The sequence below is a fragment of the Delphinus delphis genome, chromosome 9, assembly GCF_949987515.2.
Source record: "Delphinus delphis chromosome 9, mDelDel1.2, whole genome shotgun sequence".
NCBI lineage: Eukaryota > Metazoa > Chordata > Mammalia > Artiodactyla > Delphinidae > Delphinus > Delphinus delphis.
Genome location: NC_082691.1, coordinates 43,599,320 through 43,618,280, shown reverse-complemented (window position 1 = coordinate 43,618,280; position 18,961 = coordinate 43,599,320).

The window sequence follows — 18,961 nt, the reverse complement described above, 5'->3', positions numbered from 1 at the left end:
GTCAGGCTTGATAAGATGACTTGCTTTATTCGCAAATGAGATGTGAAAAGTAGCCTGTGTCATGCACAGGCAGAAGCTTTAAGAGTCAACAAATGCCGTGTTCTGTCTTTTCTCTCTGCTACAAGATCAGCAGTGTTGTAGATAGAGCCTTCTGTGTCAGGCTGAAAACAACTTGAAGCAGATATGTTGCTGACCTACGGTGGACATGTACTGAGAATGAAAAACAAACCTTTATTGTTGCAAGTCACCAGATTTGAGAGTAGTTTGTTACTGCAGCATAGCCTAGCCTACTGTGACTAATACAGAATTTGGCACTGAAAGTGTGGTGGTGTATTATCATGATAAAAATCCTAAAATATATGACATTGGATTCAGGACCCAACAACGTGTGATGAGGTAACTATTACCACAGGCTAGAAGGATGGCAATCTTTATTATGCAGTGCTGGAACATTTTGTGAAATAATTCTCAATTAATTAGAAGGCAGTTAACATCCCTGATGAACTCAGAGCTCTCAGTGAAATGGCAGGCAAAGGGTATGTTAGGAACATGTATCAGTTACTATTCTCAACAGTTGACAAAGTAGTGCAATAGAAAGAAGGACTCAGAAAATAAGTGATCCGTTTGCAAGTTATAATGATAGAGAATGGAGCATCTAGAAAGTTAGAGAAAAAAAAAAAAGGGAGATTTGCTTCCATATAGATGATATAGCCTGAACAAGGCAGAAGAAATAAAAGTTCATAGTGTAAGTGCATCGTGTAGAAGGAATTGAGATGAGTTCAATGTGAGGGAGCTTACGTTGCATAAGGAGGAGTTATAGAAAATGAAATGGAAAAGGTTAACCCAGATTTTTGAAAAGTTTATTTGGAACTTTATCTTTTAGGCGGTGAAGATTCATAAGTTTTATATCTAAATACAGGTAAAACGACTACAGGGCATACTGTCTTAATCAATGAATTGGAGCTGTTTTTTTACCATTCCACTCTGAAGACATGTGCCCTCTAGATTTCTTATTCCTTTGTTTGATTTAATTTTGTGAACAATTTAAAAATCCAAAATATCAGTTGTTCAAATTAAACGCAAGTTGTTCAGTGAATAAATCTAAAAAATCTAGGCAGTATATCAATAGCACCCCCCAAAAATTATTTCTCTTGCATGGTTTCTCTGAAGATTCAAGCCCAGAAAATTCTGGAAGGTATAGTAATTATATGTTATTAATGTGTGACAGGAAAGAAATAGCTTTATTCTTAGAGAAGAAAAATTTGATAAGTGAGCCATGGAGTGTGACTATATTAATGCAAATTGAAAGCAGGATCTTATATTTTTTACTCTGTTTGCATTTAGGCATTTAATTATTTTTCTAGCAGATAAATTGACAACCAGAGTTGTTTTTCTGATAACACAAATACAAATTATACCTTCACTTATTAATAAAGATTCTGTAGCTATACTTAATCTAAAAATAAAAATGTTCTTCCACTCGTATTGTGGTTGCTTAGTATAAACTGTAATTATAAAATTTCTATAGGAAAAATGAAAACATAGTTTGTTCTGTGAAAGTTTACTTCCGCTGTTATAAATCTCAGAGCCTCACATACTGTCATCAGTTTAAATTAAATACCTGAAGCATTTTATGTACAAAATTCAATGAATAGTAAAAAGTAAAGAAACTCTAGCAATTTAAAATTGTTGTACTTCTTTTCACTGAAAACTTCTTAAATAATATTTTGGGGAAACTGTGTATTTACAATTTTTGGAAAATTATGCCATACACGTAGATCTTTAAATTACAGCTTTTTGAAAATAACTATGTTCTATTCTTCTGTGTTGCCATTTATTATCTCTCTGCAATTTCTATCTTTTCTATGAGTCCATTCATCCAGTCATTTGGTCATTCATATATTCATTCATTAAACATATATTAAGTGCCTACTATGTATTGTTCATCATGCTAAGTGCTTAGGATAAAAATAACACAGTCCTGTCTTTCTTCAATATCTTGTAGTCTAGCGGGGCTGGGAGTACAATTATTACAAAGCTTTACGATAAGTGCTACAATAGGCACTGATACACAGCTTACGTTACTTGGTGTATAGTGTCCTAACCAAGGTTAGGAACATGAATTCATTTTTGGAAATGTTGGGTCTAGGATATCTACAAAATATCCAATCAGAGATGCTCTGAAGGCTGGCAGAAATACCACTCTTGAGCTCAAGAGAAAAGTTTGGTCTAGAGGTACAATATAAAAGGAAAGGTCACGTATGTGAGAGTTACAGGAATTGATGAGCTTGGCTACAAAGAATGTGTAAGAAGGAAAGTGTAAGGAAAGAAGAGGGTCAGTGATAAAAGTCTAGAGAATACTAACAAAATGAGGACCAGGCCAAGAAGGAGAAGTCAGAACAGAAAAGCTAGAACGAGTTAGAAATATAGGCAGATATATCCATCAGGGTTCAACCAGAGAAACAGAGCTTCTAGGACATATGCATGTATAATGAGGGATTTATTATAAGGAATTGACATTATGCAATTGTGGGACATTATGCAATTGTGGGACATATGCATGTATAATGAGGGATTTATTATAAGGAATTGACATTATGCAATTGTGGGAGCATTTATTATAAGGAATTGACATTATGCAATTGTGGGAGCATTTCTTATTGCATCTTGAAGTTAGTGGGAAAGGTAGTCAAGAAAGGAGGAGGACATGAGTCACAGAAGCAAAGACACATTAGAACCTATGGGGATGGGTGGGACCCATGAGGACAGAGAGACCACGTTGGTCTCTCATTGCCCCCAGGCTCTCAACGTCAATGATGTGGGTATCCTGCCAAAGACACTAGAGCCCTTTGTCACAGAACTAGATATAAACCTAGTTTAGGAGTATAGAAACTGAAGGAGGAATTTGGCAAGAACTGGAATACTAAGAGCTACCCCAGATCTCCTGCATTTCTGACATACCTACTCCTCCCTACCCTCATTGAGTTGTAGTGTCCCAATTTCCCCTTGCTAATCAAAGTCAGTTACCCAAGCTAATAGAGTAACCTCCCATATGGCTGTTGATTGACTGGAATGAAGAGCGCCAAGTGACCAGGAGGCAGTTTCAACTTCCAGTTTAATAGAATCATTGCCCTACTCCCTGACAGAAGCATTCTTTTCTTGAAACTAAGGCTTCTAGACCAGCTAAGCTACAGTTGCAGGGGTGGTCAGAATTTCACTAGTGGATTATTAGGGAAAATAATAAGAGCCACTCCCATATTATCTGTCACTACTGTTCTTCAGGGTTAATCCAGAGTGGAACTAAAGTGCTACAGCTGTCTATTTGATATTGACAGCATTTCATACAGAAACATCTGTAAAACAGGCTCAAATATTTCTCAGTTAACTGGTCAAAGAGAGTGCTCTATGTAACCACAGGTGCAGGTTGAGAGGGGAGGGGGCATTATTGCAGGAGATAAACGCAGGCATCTGTAACAGTTACTCATGCAATTTACTTATACCTTCAAGACCAGCTCAAACTCATCTAGTTTCCATTTGGTGATGCAATGCTGCTCTGCATATTCAGTCTTACAGCTTTGTTGGTCAGACAAAACCCAGTTCATGATGGATAACTCAGGTAGCATGGTAATTTGCTTCAAGTACCAACAGATCTGCTAGGTTATTTTTATTATTGAAGTATAGTTGTTTTACAATGTTGTGTAGGTTTCTGGTGTACAGTTTACAGTGATTCTGTTATATATGTGTATGACCAAATATATATATGTATTCTTTTTCAGATTCTTTTCCATTATAGGTTATTAAAAGATATTGAATATAGTTCCCTGTGATATACAGTAGGACCTTGTTATTTATCTATTTTATATTATAGTAGCATGTGTCTGCTAATCCTAAACTCCTAATTTATTCCTCCCTTGCTTTCCACTTTGGTAACCATAAGTGTGTTTTCCATGTCTGTGAGTCTGTTTATGTTTTGTAAGTAAGTTAATTTGTACCATTTTTTTTAGATTCCACATATAAGTGATATCATATGATACTTATCTTTGTCTGACTTACTTCACTTAGTATGATAATCTCTAGGTCCATCCATGTTCCTGCAAATGGCATTATTTCATTCTTTTTTATGGCTGAGTAATATTCTATTGTATATATATACCACTTCTTCTTTATCCATTCTTCTGTTGATGGACACCTAGGTTGCTTCCATGTCTTGGCTATTGCAAATAGTGCTGCTGTGAACATTGGGGTGCACATATTGTTTCAAATTAGAGTTTTCTCTGAATAAATGCCCAGGAGTGGGATTGCTGGATAATATGATAACTCTATTTTTAATTTTTTTAAGGAACTTCCGTACTGTTTTCCATAGTGGCTGCACCAGTTCACATTCTCACCAACAGTGCAGGAGGGTTCCCTTTTCTCCAAACCTCGTACAGCATTTGTTATTTGTAGACTTTTTCATTATGGCCATTCTGACCAGTGTGAGATGATACCTCCTGGTAGTTTTGATTTGCATTTCTCTAATAATTAGCAATGTTGAGCATCTTTTCATGTGCTTGTTGGCCAATTGTATGTCTTCTTTGGAGAAATGTCTATTTAGGTCTTCTGCCCATTTTTTTAAAAATTTATTTATTTTTGGCTGCGTTGGGTCTTCGTTGCTGCATTCCGGCTTTCTCTAGTTGTGGCGAGTGGGGGCTGCTCTTCGTTGCGGTGTGCGGGCTTCTCATTGCAGTGGCTTCTCTTGTTGCAGAGCACGGGCTCTAAGCACATGGGCACATGGGCTTCAGTAGTTGTGGCATGTGGGCTCAGTAGTTGTGGCTCACGGGCTTTAGAGTGCAGGCTCAGTAGTTGTGACACATGGGCTTAGTTGCTCTGCGGCACATGGGATCTTCCCAGACCAGGGCTCGAACCCATGTCCCCTGCATTGGCAGGTGGATTCTTAAACACTGAGCCACCAGGGAAGCCCATTCTTCTGCCCATTTTTTGATACAGTTGTTTGCTTTTTTGATATTGAGTTGTATGAGCTGTTTGTGTATTTTGAACTTAAGCCCTTGTTGGTTGCATCATTTGCAAATATTTTCTCCCAGTCTGTAGGTTGTCTTTTCATTTTGTTTATGGTTTCCTTTGCTGTGCAAAAGCTTACAAGTTTGATTAGGGCCCATTTGTTTATTTTGCTTTTATTTCTTTTGCCTTGGGAGACTGACCTAAGAAAATATTGCTACGATTTATGTCAGAGAATGTTTTGCCTATGTTCTCTTCTAGGAGTTTTATGGTGTCATTTCTTATATTTAAGTTTTTAAGCCACTTTGAGTTTATTTTTGTGTATGGCATGAGGGAGTGTTCTAACTTCATTGATTTACATGCAGCTATCCAGCTTTCCCAGCACTACTTGCTAAAGAGACTGTCTTTTCTCCATTGTATATTCTTGCCTCATTTTTCAAAGATTAATTGACCATAGATGTGTGGGTTTATTTCTGGGCTCTCTATTCTGTTCCACTCATCTATATGTCTGTTTTTGTGCCAATACCATGCTGTTTTGGTTGCTATAGCTTTGCAGTATTTTCTAAAGTCTTGGAGGGTTATGCCTCCACCTTTGTTCTTTTTCCTCAGGATTGCTTTGGTAATTCTGGGTCTTTTGTGGTTCCATATAAATTTTAGGATTATTTGTTCTAGTTATGTGAGAAATGTCATGGGTAATTTGATAGGCATTACATCAAATCTGTAGATTGCTTTGGGTAGTATGGCCATTTTAACTGTATTAACTGTTCCCATCCAAAAGCATGGAATATCTTTCCATTTCTTTGAATCATCTTCAGTTTCCTTTATTAATCTTTTATAGTCTGCATGTAAGTTTTTCACCTTCTTGGTCAGGTTTACTCCTAAGTATTTTTTTTAGCATCTTTATTGGAGTATAATTGCTTTACAATAGTGTGTTCGTTTCTGCTTTATAACAAAGTGAATCAGTTATACATATACATATATCCCCATATCCCCTCCCTCTTGAGCCTCCCTCCCACTCTCCCTATCCCACCCCTCTAGGTGGTCACAAAGCACTGAGCTGATCTCCCTGTGTTATGTGGCTGCTTACCACTAGCTATCTATTTTACATTTGGTAGTATACAGAAGTCCATGCCACCCTCTCACTTCATCCCAGCTTACCCTTCCCCTTTCCCATGTCCTCAAGTCCATTCTCTACATCTGTGTCTTTATTCCTGTCCTGCCCCTAGGTTCTTCATAACCTTTTTTTTTTTTTTAGATTCCATGTATATGTGTTAGCATATGATATCTGTTTTTCTCTTTCTGAGTTACTTCATTCTGTATGACAGACTCTTGGTCCATCCACCTCACTACAAATAACTCAAGTTCGTTTCTTTTTATGGCTGAGTAATATTCCATTGTATATATGTGCCACATCTTCTTTATCCATTCATCTGCTGATGGATAATTAGGTTGCTTCCATGTCCTGGCTATTGTAAATAGTGCTGTAATGAACACTGTGTAAATGAATTTTTGAATTATGGTTTTCTCAGGGTATATGCCCAGTAATGGGATTGCTGGGTTGTATGGTATTTCTATTTTTAGTTTTTTAAGGAACCTCCTACTGTTCTCCATAGTGGCTGTATCAATTTACATTCCCACCAACAGTGCAAGAGGCTTCCCTTTTCTTTTTTTTTTTTTTTTGTGGTATGCAGGCCTCTCACTGTTGTGGCCTCTCCCATTGCGGAGCACAGGCTACGGACGCGCAGGCTCAGAGGCCATGGCTCAGGGGCCCAGCCGCTCCGCGGCATGTGGGATCTTCCCAGACCAGGGCATGAACCCGTGTCCCCTGCATCGGCAGGCGGACTCTCAACCACTGCGCCACCAGGGAGAGGCTTCCCTTTTCTCCATGCCCTCTCCAGCATTTATTGTTTGTAGATTTTTGATGATGTCCATTCTCACTGGTGTGAGGTGATACCTCATTGTAGTTTTGATTTACATTTCTCTAATGATTAGTGATGTTGAGCATTCTTCCATGTGTTTGTTGACAATCTGTATATCTTCTTTGGAGAAATGTCTATTTAGGTCTTCTGCCCATTTTTGGATTGGGTTGTTTGTTTTTTTGATATTGAGCTGCATGAGCTGCTTATAAATTTTAGAGTTTAATCCTTTGTCAGTTGCTTCATTTGAAAATATTTTCTCCCATTCTGAGGGTTGTCTTTTCTTCTTGTTTATGATTTCCTTTGCTGTGCAAAAGCTTTTTAAGTTTCATTAGGTCCCATTTGTTTATTTTTGTTTTTATTTCCATTTCTCTAGGAGGTGGGTCAAAAAGGATCTTGCTGTGATTTACGTCAGAGTGTTCTGCCTATGTTTTTCTCTAAGAGTTTGATAGTGTCTGGCATTACATTTAGGTCTTTAATCCATTTTGAGTTTATTTTTGTGTATGGTGTTAGGGAGTGTTCTAATTTCATTCTTTTACATGTAGCTCTCCAGTTTTCCCAGCACCACTTATTGATACCATTTTAAAAGGGCTTTTTTTTTTTTTACTTTCTCTTTTTGGTATTTCATTGTAAGTATAAAGAAATGCAACAGATTTCTGTATATTAATCTTCTATCCTGTTACCTTGCTGAATTCATTTAGCAGTTCTAATAGTTTTTGTGTGGAGTCTTTATGGTTTTCTATTCAGAGTATCATGACATCTGCATATAATGACTGTTTTACCTCTTCCTTCCCAATTTGGATACCTTTTATTTCTTTTTCTTGTCTGATTGCTGTGGCTAGGACTTCCAATACTATGTTTCATAGAAGTGATGAGAGTGGGCATCCTTGTCTTGGTCCAGATTTTAGCAGGAAGGCTTTCAGTTTTTCACCATTGAGTATTACATTGGCTGTGGGTTTGTCATAAATAGCTTTTATTACTTTGAGATATGATCCCTCTATACCCACTTTGGTGAGAGTTTTTTATCATGAATCAATGTTGAATTTTATCAAATGCTTTTTCTGCATCTATTGAGATGATCATGTGGTTTTTGTCTTTTCTTTTGTTGATGTGGTGTATCACATTGATTGACGTGCGTATGTTGAACGGTCCTTCTGACGCTGGGGTGAATCCAACTTGATCATGGTGTATTCCCCTTTTTATGTGTTGTTGGATTCGGTTTGCCAATATTTTGTGGAGGATTTTTGCATCTATATTCATCAAAAACATTGTCCTGTAATTTTCTTTTTTGGTAGTGTCTTTGTCTGGTTTTTGTATCTGGGTAATGGTGGCTTCATAGAATGACTTTGGGAATGTTCCCTCCTTTTTTGGAAGAGTTTGAGAAGGATCAGTATAAGTTCTTCTTTGTACATTTGGTAGAATTGCCCAGAGAAGCCATCGAGTCCTAGACTTTTGTTTGCAAGGAGTTTTTTTTTTCTTACAGATTTTATTTCACTTCTAGTGCAGATTGACTAGGTTATATCAGTAGATCTCAGTTGAAGAGCAATTCGCATGGCAACTGAGACCTGTTGCAGAGCCCTGCCAAAAACTAGCAGCTCTTCAGGCTACTCAGTAAATGGGTCAGAATAACACCCGGATGAGGTAAATGTTGCCTCCAAAATCTAAAGAGACCCACATAGTATTATGCATTTTTGTGATAAGAGGAAGCAAATGCAGTAACAGATTCCTCACTTTGAAAGGCTATCTTGACATGTCCCAGGCCATTGGAACCCTCGAAATTTCACTGAGGTGGCAGAAATACGATTTTTTGATCATGTTTACTTCCCACAATCTAGCCTACAATTATCAATATGTTAGACTAGGTGTTATTTCATTTTTAGTAGATCAATTCAATATGATACCATCAGTGTAACTGGCCAGCATGATTTCTTGTGGGAAAAAAAAAAACCACAAGGACACTGCAGGAGGGCTGCCAAGTTGATATATCCCTGAGGTAAGACAGTCAGAGTGTATTACTAATCAACAGGAAGCAAACTGCTTTTGATGGTCTCTAATAACAGCAGTAGATACAGAAGCATTCTCCAGTCCAAGATCAAGGTGCCAGCAGATTGTGTTTTTGGTGAGAACCATCTTTTAGGCTTGCAGATGGGGGACTTTTCACTGTGTCCTCACGTAGTGAAAAGAGAGAGCTCTGGTCTCTCTTCTTATGCTTATAACAACAGTAATTCCATCATGGGGACTCCACCCTCATTACCTTTCTAAACCTAATTATGTCCCAAGGGCCCCATTTACAAATACTGGCATATTGGGAGTCAGAGCTTCAACATATGAATTTTCAGGAGACACAAACATTCATATGCATAGCTGTTCAGAACAGCTATCAAACCTTCAAGGGATAGATAATTCCTATTAAATGTAACTATAACATTGAAAAAAAGAATCTTCCATATTTATAAAGCATTAACCTCATAATAAAACTTGACAAGAATCATCCACCCATACTTTCTTTAATCCCCACCAGACTAATTACAGCAATTTTATTAAAGAAATATCAAATTCCTCAAAACGTGGGTCCCTAGTAAAACATTATGGGTTAAAATTACTTGATCTTAAAACTGTTTACAGGGACTTCCCTGGTGGTCCAATGGTTAAAAAATCCGCCTTCCAGTGCAGGGGACAAAGATTCCATCCCTGGTTGGGGAACTAAGATCCCATATGCTGCGAGGCAACTAAGCCCATGCACCACAATGAGAGAGTCCACGTGCCATAACTAGAGAGAAGCCCGTGTGCCACAACTACAGAGCCCACGCACTCTGGAGCCCACGTGCTCTGGAGCCCATGCACCACAACTAGAGAGAAGCCTGTGCACCACAACTAAGACCTGACACAGCCAAAAATAAATAAAATAAATAAATAAATATATTTAAAACTGTTCACAACTTGAACTTCCAAGATTAGCAGATTAGGTTATTCAGACAATGCAGACTATATTTTTCTGTTCAAAAATTTTGAAGAGTATAGTGGGTTGAATAGTGTCCACTAAAAATTCGTGAACACCTGGAACCTCAGAATGTGAACTTACTTGGGAATAGGCTCTTTGCAGATGTAATTAGTTAAAGTAAGGTCATATTGGATTAGGGTGGGCACTAAGTTCAATGTTTGGTATCCTTATAAGTAGAGGAAGGGACACAGAGGCACAGAAAGAAGGCCATGTGAAGATGGAGACAGGTTGGATTTATGCTACCAATAAGCACAGGAACACCAGGAGTCACTAGGAAATGGAAGAGGCAGGGAAATTTTCTCTCCTAGAGCCTCTGGAGGAAATATGGCCCTGTTAACACCTCGATTTCAGACCTCTGACCTCCAGAACTGTAAGAAATTAAATTATTTTTATTGTAAGCCACCCAATTTACACTTGCAGTCCTTGAAAACTAATACAGATTTTGGTACCAGAAGTGAGGTCCTGTTGTAACAAATACCTAAAAATGAGGAAATGTCTTTGGAATTGGGTAATGGGTAGAGGCTGGAAGAATTTTGAAGTACATGATAGAAAAAGCCTACAATGCGTTGAAGAGAAAGTTGGTAGAAATATGTATATCAAATGCAGTTCTGGTAAGGGTTCAGATGGAAGTGAGGAGCACAGTAGAGAAAGTTTCTATCATCTTGGAGAACACATGTATTGTCATGAACAGAACATTGGTAGAAATATGAACATTAAAGGTGCTTCTGGTGAGGTTGTAGAAAGAGAACATGTTATTGTACATTGGAGGAAAGGTGATCTTTGTTATTAGTGGCAGACAACTTGACTGAATTTTGTTCTTTTGTTGGGTGTGAAGTAGACCTTGTAAATAGTGAACTCGGATATTTAGCTGAGGAGATTTCCAAGCAAAGTGATGAAGGTACAGCCTTGTTTTTCCTTGCTACTTATAGTAAAATGCAAGAGGAAAGAGATAAGGCTGAGAAAAATGAAGACAGTGCAAGATAGTGCCCAATATGTATGAAATTGAAGTCTTGGAAAAGACTAGGAGAATAGAGAAGAAAAAATATTTGGAGCTATGATAACAAAGGTTATTCCAAATCTGATGTAATATGTCAAAAAAGATTCAAGACTCTCTTCAAGTACCATGTAGAAGAAAAAGAAAACCACACCTAAATACATTGCTGATGTATACTTCATATACTTTTGAAGTATACTTCTTGTATACTTCAAAAATCTGCTTGACTTTTTCACTAAAGTTTAATATTTGAATACTATATGACCCACTAATTTCACTTTGAGATATAAACCCAACGGAAATGTGCGCTTATGTGCACCGAGACATGAACAAGAATACGTATAGAATCATTATCTATAATAGCATAAACTGGAAAGAGCCAAAATGTTTATCAGGGTAAATGAAAAATAGATTGTGGTACATTCAAGCATGTGCTTCCACAATGCAAATGAACTACAAATACACACAACAACATAGATGATCCTCACAAAAAAATATTAGTCAAAGAAACCAGAAACGAAACAATATATACTGTATGAGTCCACGTACATAAAAGTTGAAAAAATAGTGTTAGACTCAAGAAAATGACTATATTTATAGACTGCAGAGGGTATTCATTGAGGGGGCTCAAGAGAGGCTTTTTTGGTCTTGGCATGGATGGTGTTTATAAGGGCGTTTTGTTTCTTGATCCTTTCATCTGTATGTTTATTTTTCGCTTTCCTCCGATATTTTCCAGTAAAAGTTTTTTTTTAACTGAGTTGTGTAGATTTAGAACAGTGTTAGGGAGTTTGCTTATGTTCTGTCACTTAAAGACCTGATGGATTAAAAAGAACAGAAGGTATCATTTACATAGTCTTGTTTCTTTGAAAGCTTCACCACCTGTTGAGTTGATGACATGAAACCTCCTGTCTCTAACTAACCTTATTTGTCTAACATAAAATATTGTACACTTTATGATGTTGTGTCGCTGATGCTGTCTTCCATCTGCTTTGCTTTCTTGGGACTTGCCCCTTGTGAAACTCAGCCCCTAAGACTGCCATTCATATGCACCAAAGCATAATTAACTATCTCGGCTTGTCTAAGAGATCTAATACACAACTATTATAGCAAATATTGAAATACCTCTCAATTTCATCTTTTCCTCATGCAGAACAAATACTGATAACATTTCACAGTATCATTGTTAGTTTAAAAACAAGCTGTGTTACAGTGTGAACGAAACACTGAAAACACTATGAACAACATGAAAACACTATGCTAGGTAAAAGAAGCCAGACACATAAGATCATTTGTATGAAAAGTCTAGAATAGGCAAATCCCAAAGACAGAAAGTAGGTTAGTGATTGCCAGGGTCTAGAAATAAGGAAACAAGGAGTAACTGCTAATGGGTTTGGGCTATCTTTCTGTGGTGATGTTATAAATGTTCTAGAATTAGATAGTGGTAATGATTGTACAACTTTTGAATATGCTAAAAACCGCGAATTTTACACCATGAAAGGGTGAATTTTATGGTATGTGAATTGTATCTCAATAAAGCTATTATAAAAACTCAGTCCGGAGCTAAGCACCTTTTTTTTTTAATAGATCTTTATTGGAGTATAATTGCTTTGCAATACTGTGTTAGTTTCTGTGGTACACCAAAGTGAATCAGCCATAATGCATACATATGTCCCCATATCCCCTCCCTCTTGAGCCCTATCCCACCCCTCTAGGTAAGCACCTTTTTAAAAAAAGTTAATCTTGTTATGTCTAGAGAGATGACTAACTGGCTAGGGCACAAAGATTATTTTCATAATTTTTTGTGCATTAAAATTTTTTTACTGTGTGTACATATTATCTATGAAAAATTAATTAATTAAAAATTTTCATTATTGTTCCTTTTTTATATATGTGGAAAGTTTTTACTCTGTAATGCTAGAGCAGATCCTTGCTGCCTTGGGGGAAATTCTGTAGTCAGTATATTTTATATTATTTGAAAAGAGTGATTATCAATGAACCCTTTATTAGGAAACATTGAAATAATTTTAGAAGTTCCCAGTTATCCAAAGTTGCAGTTGAGAATTCTGATTCAAACCTGACTTCTATTCCTTTGTAGATATTCTGTCCTTTCGCTGTGGAAGCACTTAGGATTCTCTTGAAGATCAGATATTTCAGCACTATCTTTTTGTACTTCATCAATATTGTTTTCTCCTGAATATCTCTGAAAACATTAATTATCGCAAGATAAAATGATCCATGGACTCTGTACAGGGAATACCCTTAAGGCAGGGGTCCCCAACCCCCGGGCCTCAGACCAGTATCGGGTTGGGCCTGTTAGGAACCAGGCCGCACAGCAGGAGGTGAGCGGTGAGAAAGCGAGCAAAGCTTCATCTGCCGCTCCCCATCGCTCCCCATAGTTCGCCTTACTGCCTGAACCATTCCCCCCATTGCTCACATTGCTGCCTGAACCATACCCTCCCCCAAGCTGGGGAAAAACTGTCTTCCACGAAACAGGTCCCTAGTGCCAAAAAGGTTGGGGACCCCTGCCTTAAGGGATCACAAACGACAGCCATTTGTTTGGCTAGCTGCCTGCTCCAGCCCAAGTCAGTATTTCTTATTTTAATCCTAATAAAATAATAATTTCCTTCTGTCATAGCAAGCACTTGTTACCAAAGGCTTGCCTTCAACAGCCACCTCATTCCAGATGATCGCATTTCATACTGTGAGTAACTGTTCTACCACTGCATCTGTATCTTATTTTCCACTGGTCATGAAGTTGTCACTGATTTTTGACACACACCAAGTCAATTAATAAACTTTTAATTCCCATTGTTGAGAAGTTGGTTTATTTTCTGAACACCTTTCTGTAGCAAGCACTGTGTCAAACAAGATTTTAGTAGAAGAAATGGAAACCACTCTAAGTACTTTATTCTGAAAAGAAATTTGGTACATACAAACTCATTAGAAAGGCTGAAAGAGTGAAAGTCAGTGATCCAAAGAGGCTTTTAGTTTCAAGATCATACAACTGTAGCTGAGATCTAGAAGTCAGAAAACAAAGTGCAGCTGTTGCTGCTAACCTTTTCCAGATCTGGTTCTCCACCATGACCTTATTTATACCTTTGAAACTGGTGAGTAGATGCCAGAACGCAGATTCTATTTTCATAGATAACGGATCTTGATTTGCTGCTGCTACAGCTAAAAGAAGGTGGTCTCTGTCTCCTTTTCACCTTCTATATCTCATGATGTACACAAGAGACCTGATATAGATGAATTATATAATTGTCTTAAAGGTTTTTTAAAATTTAAAACCTCTCATGTTGGTAGTTTTACTTAAATGTTTATTGATTCTTGGTTGCCTATATGTTTGTATACATAATGTGGTTTTGGTAGACAGAATTTATATATGTTGCCTAAATAAGAAGTCCCGTTCATCTGGCAGGTAATGAATGCAAGTTCTGTTTGTAGATGTCCTTGCTCTGATGGTGGTTGTGTGTGGGAAAAAGATCAGTGATGTAGGGAGGGAGCATGTGAGTAGGCTCTCCTTTGTGGTTTATGAGTAGTTTTATATGCCGGATCTTCCTATTCCTTATGGCAGTTCATGACACTGGGTTCATTATCCTTCTTTCTCCTATAAACCTGGTGCCCACTCTGGTAATTTCTGTAATCAGACTTCTCACTTAATAAAACTGAACTTCAAATTATATACTGGGGAGAAACACTATTTTCAGCTCCTCTGAAACTGGACTGTATGTGGCTTTTTTTCCTTCTTATGAATCACCCAGCCCATTATCCAAGTCTTAGCTCTTCTCACAGCCCTCATTATCTCTCATCTGAGTGTTAGGCAGAGACTTTACTGGAAAAAAAACTCATTTCAGTAACTCATCTATTTCACCTGGATGCGATGATTCACTTTTTAATCAGGTGGGTTTCGTTGGCAATCTGAGCCTACCTCCATAACTGTCAACATTATTTTCTAGCCCTCAAAAGTTTGCTTGTGACACTCTTCTAAGATGTATAGCAGTATTATGCTTTTATGGCTTTATTTCTATTTTTGTGTCTCTTCTGTGATTTCAGTGAAATTTGGGGAGGGTAGAAAGGTAACTGACATGTTCAGTTACCCTTTGTGAGCCAGACCTATTATCCTTAGGTTTATAACAAACTGATTTCTACTTTTCTGGCTGCTTAAAAAACTAATCAGGATCTACAGCTTCTCACTCAAACCAGATAATACAATTCAACTTTTTTTTCATTTCTCTTGCTTTACTTCCACCAAGCACCCCATCTCTTTATCTCCAAATATCCTGTATTTGATTATAATCATTTTGAATTACGACTCTTCTATTTTACTTACCCTTGCTTATTAATTGTATTAAAACCCACACTTTTATTATCAATAATTATTCACATTTAATTGTAACTTTTATTTTCCTTTCCTTTTTACATCATGTTTTGCATTGCATGCCCTCCTATTTCTTGGATTTTTTTTCCTCCATTTTCCTGGAGTAATTATGGAGATAAGTTACTTTGTCATTTACTTCTCAAAAATTTTATTTAATGAGAGAGTCTATTATTTTCGTCTCCAGATTCTAAATGAAGAATCAGAGGCTCAAAGAATTCAAGTTGACTTTCTAAAGAAATTTCTAAACAGAAATTTGTTTCTTTCTAAACAGAAATTCAGTGGCAAAGCTCTGACTCAAATTCAGTTCTCCAGACTGTTTGTTGTTTCTTATGTATGTTTTTCCTATAGCAAGTGTCTACAACAACAGTTTGCTGTTTATGTCACTACCTTTTGTAGGAGTAGCTTGAAGGGCCATTTCTAAATATATATCTCCTTTTTATAATTATTGTTGATGATGCTTGTACAATCACATTAGGCTTGCTTCGTTGAACAGAATTGCGAATATTAAGAGTATTCTTTGGCAAAACTCTATTAAGACTGTGGTTGCAGCTATTAGGAAGTAATTATTCTTATAATATGTGTAGTAATGCATGAATACCTCAAATTTTAATGCAGAACAAAAAAAGAAACATGATGGATTATATAATAAAAATATTTTAAGAAGATAGCCGATTATTACAAGATTCAAAATTTTCTAAGAATGCACAAATTTATCATGTGTGCTTTCAAGATGTACAAAAAATTTATAGGAGATGATATAATTGCAGTTAATAAACAATAAAAATTCTTTATCTGACATAAAAATAATATTAAGTAATGCAATATCTCTTATGAATATAGATGCAAAAATAGTCAACAAAATACTAGCAAAACTGAAACCAGTAATATTCACCATGAGAAAGAGGAATTTAAACAAGTAATGCAAGGTTGGTTCAACATACGAAAATCAGTCACTGTATTATTGTACCGTATTGAAAAACAAACTGCAAAAACGCATGATCATCTCAATAGACACAGAAAGAGAGTTTAATAAAACTCAAAACTCTTTCATATAAAAACAACCAACAACCTAGAAACAGAAAAGAAGTTTCTCCACCTGATAAAGGGCACGTGTGAAAACCCACAGCTAAATATAATTAAATAGTGAAAGACTGGAGGCTTTCCAGAGAGAGAATTCAAGATGGCAGCATAGGAAGATACTGAACTCACCTCCTCCCACAGACACAACAAATCTAGAACTACATATGGACTAATTTCCTCTAAAAGGGACCTAAAAATTGGATGAACAGAACCTACACAAGAAAGGGTAAAAGGACAGCATTAAGATGCATAGGAGAGGCAAAAATACGATCTCACCAAGGGAAAAAAAGTTACACCTGAGCTGTGGTGATCCACAATCAGGAGGGATTATAAAGTTACAAATCTTTTCCCTGACGAGCAAGGGATTTGAGCTCCACATCAGGCATCCCAACCCTTAGATCCTGCACAGGAGAGAAGAGCCCTCAAACACCTAGCTTTGAAAACCAACAGGGAGTGGGGAGAACACATCCAGGAAAACTATAAAACTTTATAGTTTTATGGCTTTATGGAGGGAATGGAAAACCTGCTCTTAGAGGGCCCATGTGTAGACTCAATTGACCCAAAAACTAGCCCCAAAACACCAGATTAAAAAGTGCATGGACCATAGATAAAGGGGATGCATTTAGTAATATTGGAGTATCTACCAGAGAAGGAGGAACCAGTTGGGACATTCCCCAGGGACTGAGACACTGGCAGGAGCCGTTTTTGCAATCTCGCCAGCACTGGCAGGCACCATTTTGAAACTACTCTCCCTTTAACTGTCAGCACCAGGGGTCAAACCCCACTGAGAGCCCTGCCCAGCCCCGTTCCTTGGCTCGGCGGTAGCTTTGCCCACCAGCACTCTGCGGCAGTCATGGCATCACCACAACAGGACGGCACAAGCAGCCCACATAGGAGACACCCCTAGAGCACCTGGCTCTGTTGGCTGGGAGGGATTGTGCTTCCCAGCTCAACAGGGTGTCTCTTACATAAGGCCACTCTGTTAAGGCTGAAAAAGGTAGCTGATTTACCTAACACTAAGAAATGAACGCAGAGAATTAGACAAAATGAGACAGAGGAATATGTTCCAATTGAAAGAACAAGACAAACCCTCAGAAAATGAACTCAACAAAATTGAGATAAGCAATCCACCTGATAAAAGAGTTCAAAGTAATGGGCATATAAATGCTTACCAAGCTCATAAGAAGAATGGGTGAACACAGCAAGAACTTCAACAAGGAGATGATAGAAAATATAAGAAAGTACCAAACGGAAGTTATAATTGAACTGAAAAATACACTAGAGGGGTTCAATGGCAGACTGAATGAGGTAGAGGAGTGAATCAGTGAACTGGAGACAAAGTAATGGACTCACCCAGACAAAGCAGCAAAATGAGAAAAGAATTTTAAAAAGTGAAGATATCTTAGGAAGCCTTTGGGACAACATTAAGCAAAATAACATTCCCACTATAGGGGTCCCAGAAGTAAGAGAGAGAGAGAAAGGGTCAGTATGGCAATTCCTCAAAAAATTAAAAATAGAACTATCATATGACCCAGCTATTCCATTTCTGTGTATTTATTCAAAGAACATGAAAATACTGATTGACAAAAGATATATGTACCCCTATATTCATTGCAGCATTATTTACAATAGCCAAGATTGGAAGTAACCTAAGTGTCCATTGATTGATAAATGGATAAAGAAATTGTGGTATACAATTGTCCCTTGAACAACACGGGTTTGAACCGTACAGGTTTACTTGTACTCAGATTTTTTTCAATAAATATAGTACCTATATTTTCTTTTTAGAGATCTTTAAGTGTGGGGAAAAGTTTGTATTCAATTAGAGATCACAATATGTGGAATCAAAGGATCTAAAGTTTAAGTCCTGATTCTATCCGAACTGTTTCTGCTTCCTGCCCTTGGGTGAGTCATTTATCCACTTCTTTGTTTTTGAGGTAGAGATAGCAGTACTCATACTTTGATTGCAAGGGGGGGGACGGTCAGTGCCCCTAACCTCTGAGTTGCTCAGGGGTCAACTATACACACACACACACACACACACACACACACACACACACACACATATATGTATACACACATACACACACACACAAAGAAATACTACTCAGCCATTAAAAAAATGAAATCCTGCCATTTGTGACAACACAGATGGACCTTGTTGGTATTATACTAAGTGAAATGAGCCAGAGAAAGACAAATACCATATAATTTCACTAATATGTGGAATCTAAAAAACAAAACAAAACAAATGAACAAACAAAATAAAACAAAAACAAACTCATGTATACAGAGAACAGATTAGTTGTTACCAGAGGGGAAGAGGTTGAGGAGTGGGTGAAATGGGTGAAGGGGGTCAACTGTATGGTGATGGATGGTAACTAAGCTCGTGGTGGCGATTACTTTGAAGTGTATACTGATGTCAAATTATAATGCTGTACACCTATAACATATTCTTATATATGTAAGTTTTCTCAAAAACCTGTAAACTTTCCTCCTAAGATCAGAACAAAACAAGGAAGTCAACTCTCCCTACTTTTGTTCAATAGCATACTGGATATTCTAGCAAGGGGAGTTAGGCAAGAAAAAAAAAAAAA